Here is an 8,529-nt window from a genome sequence, read left to right on the forward strand (position 1 = left end):
CATCCAACCCATCACCGTCCAGCAAGCCTACGATGGGATTACTCACGCACGGTGGTGAACATCATGAAATTGGTGATGGAGGATGGTTGATGATGATGACGGCGATGATTTCCCCTCTTCGGAGCCCAAAACGGACTCCAGATCTGCACTCCCGAGGAAGAACAGGAGGTGGCGGCGGCTTCGTATCGTGAAACATGATGAATCCTTCTCTCTGATTTTTTTCTCCCGAAACTTGAATATATGGAGTTGGAGTTGAGGTCGGTGGAGCTTCATGAGACCCACAAGGCAGGGGGCGCGCCAAGGGGGGTAGGGCGCCCCCACCCTTGTGGATAGGTGGTGGGTCCCCTCTGGTTGATTCTTTTGCCAATATTTTTTATTTATTCCAAAAATATTCTTTGTGAAGTTTTAGGTCATTCTGAGAACTTTTATTTATGCACAAAAATAACGCCATGACAATTCTGCTGAAAACAACGTCAGTCCGGGTTAGTTCCATTCAAATCATGCAAATTAGTGTCCAAAACAAGGGCTAAAGAGTTTGGAAAAGTAGATACGATGGAGACGTATCAGTGTGCAACAACGATGTACTAATGTTGGTGGGGTCGATGAAGTGCTTAGTGGTGGCAGTGGAAGTGGATTATAGCGGGGTTCTTTGCCTTAGTCATCCTGGTGATGTTGGCCGACCTCTCTCTTGGGGCTTGTGGCAGCGGTGAGCTCTCGGGGTTCGGCTCCCTTCAACGACGCGTGAGATTTGGTTGCCTCACATAGTTTTCTGGTTCTCTCTATTTGTGATGGTGGTAGTTATTTGGTCCAAAAGAAGTGCAGGGTTGTCTTGATGGAACATTGCGCTTCAGCATAGTATGTGGCTCTCTCGCTCACGCGTTGTGGCTAGGCAGTAGGAAGCCCTTCAACGGTGGTTGCGACTCTCCTAGATCTTCAAGGTACAGACTGGTCACAGGGTAGCAGGCATCTTCTCCTCTACGTGTTCTTGATGTCGAATCTCCTTTCGATTGATCCTATAATGCTAGTTCCCGCTCTTCTCGATCTGCCTGATGGTGATGGGTGCTAAGTTCTCCGTGTTGCCTGCATGTTGTAGCTCGCTTTTGGTTCTCCTATGTTGTTCCGTGTTCCTTCTTGTTTGTGTCGGGTGCTACTGGTTGCAGTCATTGTGTTGGATATTAGTCTTGTTTATGATATGAAAATGGTTTAGGCCAGCGTAAGCCCACCGTCAAGAAAATATATGGGACCCTTTAATTCTGAAAATAGGGGACCCTTTAATATGTGCTTGCTATTTCTTGATACTACAATCATGCACATCCAAAGGGTGTTCTTGCGTGTGTACAATACAATTAAGACGACTCTTCCGGAATTTATTAGTGTTTTTGTCATGTATAGTATATATATGATGTATTATGTGTGCTATTCTACCTTTCTTTAGGATTCTGGTAGGGCTTCCACCACATTAGCCTTGCGAACTCTGTTGCTTCCATTCAATGAATGGATGTGGAGAGTGATACATGATTTTTGAAAAGAAAAAAGAACTTTCTTTAGGATCAATACATATAAGTCATTCACCATTTTCATCGCTACAACCGTATGATTCTCCTTAAGTTGGATGCAATGACCATCAAACTGAATTGGCTTTGCAATAGCTGAGTCTCTTTTACTATAATATACTACCTCCGTCCGGGTCTTTTGGGCCCCTCATATTTTGGGCCAGACTTCAACCATCTATACGATTAATACAATATAAATTATATGCTAGAAAAGTACACTACTGAATTTTGATTTTAAAGGGGTTTTGATGGTATAATTTTTGTGACATATAGATTTTATTAGTTCAACCTATAAGTCAAAGTCTAGTCCAAAATAAGAGAGGCCTAATAAACCCAGATGAAGGAAGTGGTATACAACAACCAACAAACTGAAGCATTTATTGAGAAACAAATTTTCAATGCACTGGAAGATATTATGGTCTTGATCTGCGCTTTGTAAGTATTTAATGTGCACTCACCGCACCAACCTCCTATATCATTTCATAAATATTAGAGACACACTATCTTCAAATCTTAGCTCAATATATATCCACCTAGTTGTGGTGTCTGTCTTCTTCCCGGTTTTTGGGTTATTCCCTCGGCAAAGTGGGCTTTGCCTGAAGGGTTCGGGCCAAGTACCCTTAGCTAGGAATTGCATTTGGTAAAGTCTCTGCCTAGTGGGAAACGGTTTTCACCGTGTTTTTCTGGTACTCGGAAAACTCAGAAATTCCAGTAGTGATATGAGGACAAATATTATCTAAATGTGAAAAATATAAGGTCAAAGCACAAATATTGAATCTAGACATTACAATAGAGATAAATTAGTCAGAAAAAGGAACCATAATTTAGATATTTAAGACATATGAAATACTCGCTCCGTCCGGAAATACTTATCCTAAAAATTGATGTATCTAGACTTATTTTAGTTATAGATAATATCCATTTGATCCATTTCGAGGACAAGTATTTTTGGACGGAGGGAGTAAAATGTTAAAAAGTATCTAGCTGTGTTTTGGTACTATGGTGTTACAGTTGCATGGCCTGCTAATATACTTGCACAAACACAAGCAGAAAGGACCGAGCTACTATATGGTGTTATAGTTGCATGACATGGTAATATACATGCACAAACACACGCAGAGTTACTAAGTTGTTAACTGCCATAGCAAGCTGCATCAAGTCAGATACATGAGTGCACTCAAGCACCAATCAAAACTATCACGACTTCATAAAGGTCTACACAAGATCAAAAAAACAATAAACATGTTCCGTTTCGAAACAAAAAGAGATACAAAACTTGACACAACACATTTAATTGAAGACTTCTATTGCCCATCTACAAATGGCTCCGAGAGCAAGGGAACATACGGAAGATAAGGAGTCCTGCAACCCCATTCAAGATCACATATAAAACGCAGCTCCCTGGAATCCATTTCATATGCCATTAGTTTCGTCAGTGATGGGCCAGTCAGCATGTACAACTGCTCACATACAATAAATATCACATTGTGTTCTGGGTGGATTGAGATTACTCTGTAGTTCCCCGCGAACATTGAATACTCTGTTCCCAGCAGTTGTAAGTGGCTAACACTGTGCTTCAGGGTCCAGCTTTCACTACTAAAATCCTCAAGAGCCCAGATTGAGAGTTCAGAAACACTCTCATTTGCCAAATGCAATTGTCCCCGTGATAGATAAACATTAGGAACACCACGAGCAGAATCTGGCATGGGGCCACGAATGAACCTGCGATTTCCCTCCACATCAATTGCTACAACCAAATTATTATCTGAAGAAAAATGCAGCATCTTGTTGAAAAATATGCTTCTTGGAAAACGGGATATCGAAAGTGGACTGTCCCAGACAACTCCATGCGTCCAAACTCCAGTTTTAGAGGAATAGACCCCCACTGTTTTCTTGCCTGTATCATGACCCTGCATATTCACCTCCACAACACCAGTAGTAGAAACAAACTCAAACACATGGAAGTGGGAGGAGACAGAGGGGTCGAACCCAAGGCGGGCAGTCCGCACCTTGCTGGACCAGGTGGTGGCAGGTAGGGTCACCCATTTCTCAGTAGCGGGATTGCACACCACGTAATCAAATCCATTGACATGAGAAGGTTGGTTCCAGCAAAGGCAGAGGAGGAGGCCATTGCAGCTGTCCAGCAGGTACATGTTAACTCTCTTGCAGTTGGGCAGGAACGAGAGGGAGCAGTCCATGCTAGTGCACCAGTTCCCTGACACGCTTTGGTGACCACAAAGCATAGCTGGGAAGCGTTCCCCTCTGAAGGTTTGGTAGAATATGCCGGCGAGGGTCGACCGGGGCAGCTTCTTGCGGTGGTCGGGGTGGGAGACGAGGTCGCGCCACCGCCGGGAGACGCACTTGCAGCAGCGGGTGGACTTGTAGGGCACGAGCGAGATGATCTCGACCAGGAGGTCGTCCGAGAGATCGGACACGGGGCTCCTCTTGATGTCCCTCTTCTTCTTCTTGCAGCCGCGCGGCGCCATCAATCGGCGGCCAGTCTGCAGATCGGGACGGACGACGGAAGATTAGAGATTCGTGCGCCGGCTAGCCAGCTTGGTCGTGACCAGGCTGAATATAGGTGGAGCAGGAACGGGCAGCGAGGGTTTGTGTGCGCGGCGGCGGCGCGGACATAGAGGTGGAGCAGGAAAGCCGAAGAGAAAAGGTGTATCTAGGTCGTACGAGTATATAAAAGACTAGTTGTAGGTAATTTTCCTACAAGCGTAGGAGACTTCTTACTCGTGAATTAATCAAATCGTCAGTGCTGTTAAAGATAGCCAAGAGCCAAGATAACCTTGTCATCCTGGTGCATTACTCATGCTAACTACACTCTGAAACCTATTGTATGTTGACCAAGTTGTCCACTATCCCATTCTAAACTGCATATATATAAAACACAATTAAAAGTGAGGTGTTTTGGCTCATCATCCGCACCTGCGCCGAGTAAAAAATATCAAAACAAATACTAGAAAAATTCAAAAAAATCCATTTTTTTTGACATGGTAGATAATTTGGTGCATGATGTCCGCCCCAAATTTCAAATCACTTGGACATCTGAGTAGCTCTCGGCAAAAAAAAAAGAAGCAAATTTAGAGTCTGTTAAATAGTGTACTGTTCATATACTGTTATGATCAAATTTGTCTTTTTTGCCAAGAGCTACTCAAATGTCCAAATGCTCCGAAATTTGGAGGGCACCTCACACACAAAATTATCTACCTCCATAAAAAATTTGGATTTTTTTGAATTTTTTACGATTTTTTTCTTGACTGGGTTCAGATGAGTCCGGGCTCAGAATTGGATATTCGAATTTCCTAGAATAAATTACTCTTCTCGCATACTATAAACATCACATTGTGTGTATTTTTTTAAAGGAGGATTACCACCAAACATTGTGTTCTTTTTGGATTGAGATAACTCTATAATTATTTATTATTCGCAAACACTGAATACTCCTTTATGAGAAGCTGTTTTTTCCTACGATATGCATAAGCATGTGTATCATCAATTAAGGGAGAAGTGGGCAAGTGCCCGTCCACATGGTTTTACAAAGTGCACCACAATGCAAATAGAACTCGAGCCCGCAAGCTCCACCCTGCCTACTCAATGATCAATCGACTACTCCAGGTTAGCCCACAAATACAACCTCTGGATCAATGTCCGCGAAACTGCGAGGCGAAGAGCGGCGAGAGCTTCAGCTGCGACGGCGAGCGAGGGTTTGAGCTGCCAAGCTGTGAGATGCGGCGTGTTGAAATATATTGCCTGACTCCCTCTATCAGTTTGGACTTTCGGATAAGTAGGCTAGAGCATAAATTCAATATGGTATCAGAGCCAAGAGGTCTTGAGTTCAAGACCCCGCCAGCGCAGTATTAAATAAAAATGATTCTACGGCCTACATCGATCACAGGTTTAAGGACTAAAATAACCTAGACGTGAGGGGGAGTGTTGAAATATATTGCCCACCTCCCTCCATCAGTTCGGACTTTTGGATGAGTTGGCTGGAGCATAAATTCAATTCGGCGGAGTTTGGAAGTGAAGTGGAGATGACACACAAGGAGTGAGGGAGTGCATGCTTTAAGCCGTGTGACCTTTTCCTTTCTGCTAGAATGGGCCGCACCAGTCGAAACGCATTAAGAGCATCTCTAGCAGATCCCACAAACCAGACCATCCGCTAAAATAACCGTCGGTTTACGGGATCCATCCCGTATCGCTGGCACTAACAGATCCGTCAAATCGGGCCCTTCTGGAATTTTTTTGTGGGATCACTCATGTGCGGGAATCCCCCCGATTTTGCAGGCTCCCCTTTCCGTTGGTGTGAAGCATTTCCGTCCGCTTCCATCTCCTGCTTCCACTCACCGCCGCCGCAAATCCCCACCGCTAGGTGCCGCCTCTGGCTGTCCGTGCCGCCCGAAAGCTCCCCCGCCCCGCGCCACATCCACTCCACCAACTCTCGGCAATGGGGGTGATGTTTTGCACCTGCGGCTTGCCGGCGCCGCCGCCATGGATCCGCGCGGGAGCTCAACACTTGGGCTCTTTCCTTGCGGATCCGGTTGGTTCAACCTACTCTGACCGAGGCGCGTCGGGGGAAGAGGGTGGCGCGACACTGCTTCGGACGGGGGGAGAAGAAAGGGGCGGCGCGAAGGAGAAAGGTGCGGTTCCTCGTCAATCAGCGGGAGGAGAAAGGGCAACGTAACGCGGCTTGTTTCCAGCGAGGTATGTTCGGGTGAACCTCATTCCGACTAGTGCTCGATTTTGGCACGGATTAGGTTCGGGTGAAGCTCATTCCGGTGTTGGTTCACATTGTAGATGGATTGAAGTTTGTTCTCGTCGTCTTCGTCCGACGATTCGGACATAGAAGATTCGATCCTCGACGACGATGATGAAAACCTTAGTGTTGTTGCATCTCGTCAAAAAATTGGGGGCGTGGCCGCTGAAAAAGCGGCGCAGGTTAGGGATGGCAGTTTTGCCCATGGGTATGGGTAGCCGCGGGTACCCTACCCGAATACAATGGGCATGGGCAAGACATGAAGAGGTTTTGTACCCATGGGTAATGGGTATCCATACCCGCAAAATATATGGGTAGGGCATGCGTATGAAATTGCGCCCATGGGTAACGCAATGGATACCCACAAAAAAAATGAAAATAAGTCCTATGACATGTGGTGTCAACATCCAACTCCCATGGCCCATCCCTAAATCTTGTATTCCCTAAACCGGTTATAGCTCATATGCTCACACGCGCTTTCTCACCACTCCCCCTACATCATATATGTCTCCTCGAAAAGATAAAATCTTGAATTCTCGTCGTCAAAAACTCCTGTCCACCTCTCGATCCAGCGATCCCCAATTCCCATAGCCGTCTCCCACCACGTCGAGATTCCACCAACCGTTGCTCATACTCGCTTGATTCCTCCAAGAGGCCACCCACCAGAGGAGGCTGCCTCGATGCTATACTACTGGATCACTACTAGGGAAAAACCTAGCAGCAGCGAGGGTTTTAGGCCTATCAGTAGCGCGCACAGGAGCGCTACTGATACGGTGCTACAGCTAAAGCTTAGTAGTAGCGTGCCTCATCCCATGCTACTGCTAAATCGACTTAGTAGTAGCGATTTCCCAGAGGAGCGCTACTGGTAATTAGTAGTAGCGCTTCTCCCTGCCCATGCTACTACTATTATTTCGTATTTTATTTCTTTTTTATTTCATGTTGTATTCATACACCTTTACACAAGTTTTCATACAACAGGAATTTAGAGATTGTTGTTACATCATAATGAGTTATTACATCACGGGGTGAAAGAACCGTGGACTAGTTTCAAGTGGATGTCCATCCACTTGAAACTAATCCGAGGTTCTTTCACCCAATGATATAATAAATATCATCATCATCATCATCATATCATTAACAACTTATCATCATAATACATCATTGTCATATAACACCTCCTCAAGATCATCGTTTTCATCAATGACATCACATAGCAAATTGGTAACTAGTCGTAATCACAAGTACTCCTCATCATCAATTCTAACAAATTGTATCACATAATAAACATATTGTACCTCATAGGACCTACTACATTGTCTTAGGACCTACTACATTCTCTAAGGTAAAATAGCAAAAAACAAGATAGCCCCTGACTCTCCATTATGGAGAATGGAGATTATCCTGTCTCCAATTCTTGCCTTTCGCTTAATGTTACTTACAAGAACCTCCTTGCGAATGTACAAACATTTTTTTCCATTCTTTGATGAGCATGTGATCACCGGTTTTAGAAATCCGATATGCACAGGTGAGCTCCCTAGATTGACCTGGTAGTATGTTCAGAACTCTAAGACGACCATTCAGATACATCAGATGAGGCACACAATCCATTGGGATTTTCTGTTTAAAAAATATAGTAATAACTTCGTAGTTAGCAATGATGTACTATTTTTAGAAGTATGCAAAAGATGCACGGATGTCGTAATAGTAAAAAATCTTACCAGGGTATCTCCATAGAAGTTACCGTGGTTCAACACGTGCACTAGTGGCACGTATTCACCATAATTTGGAGGAGTTCGATAATAGGTATTGTAATCCTCAAGATAAATACAATAAGGGATCAGATGACTTTTCTCCTTATAAGTTAATTCAGAGCCATCAGTGTAGTGGGTTTTGTCTACCATCTTCCGCACATTCTTTGAAGAATCAAAATAAGCTGTCAATGGAAATAAGCTGTCAACTATTTTGAAATAAACAATATAAATTAGTTAATAACTATGTTTGAGAAACTCACATTGCGGTAGAATCGGAAGCGTATCAATAAGGACCCAAATGTCCATATTGTCTTGCTCAATGTCAGGATCACCAAGATCCATGGTAACAATCATACCCTCATTAAAACCATACATTTTGCAAAGTGCTTCCCAATTTTGGCAACCAAAATGGGTTATGCTCTGAGCATTGCACAGATTTACTTCAAAATCCATATCATGATGG

The sequence above is a fragment of the Triticum aestivum genome, chromosome 3B, assembly GCF_018294505.1.
Source record: "Triticum aestivum cultivar Chinese Spring chromosome 3B, IWGSC CS RefSeq v2.1, whole genome shotgun sequence".
Taxonomy (NCBI): domain Eukaryota; kingdom Viridiplantae; phylum Streptophyta; class Magnoliopsida; order Poales; family Poaceae; genus Triticum; species Triticum aestivum.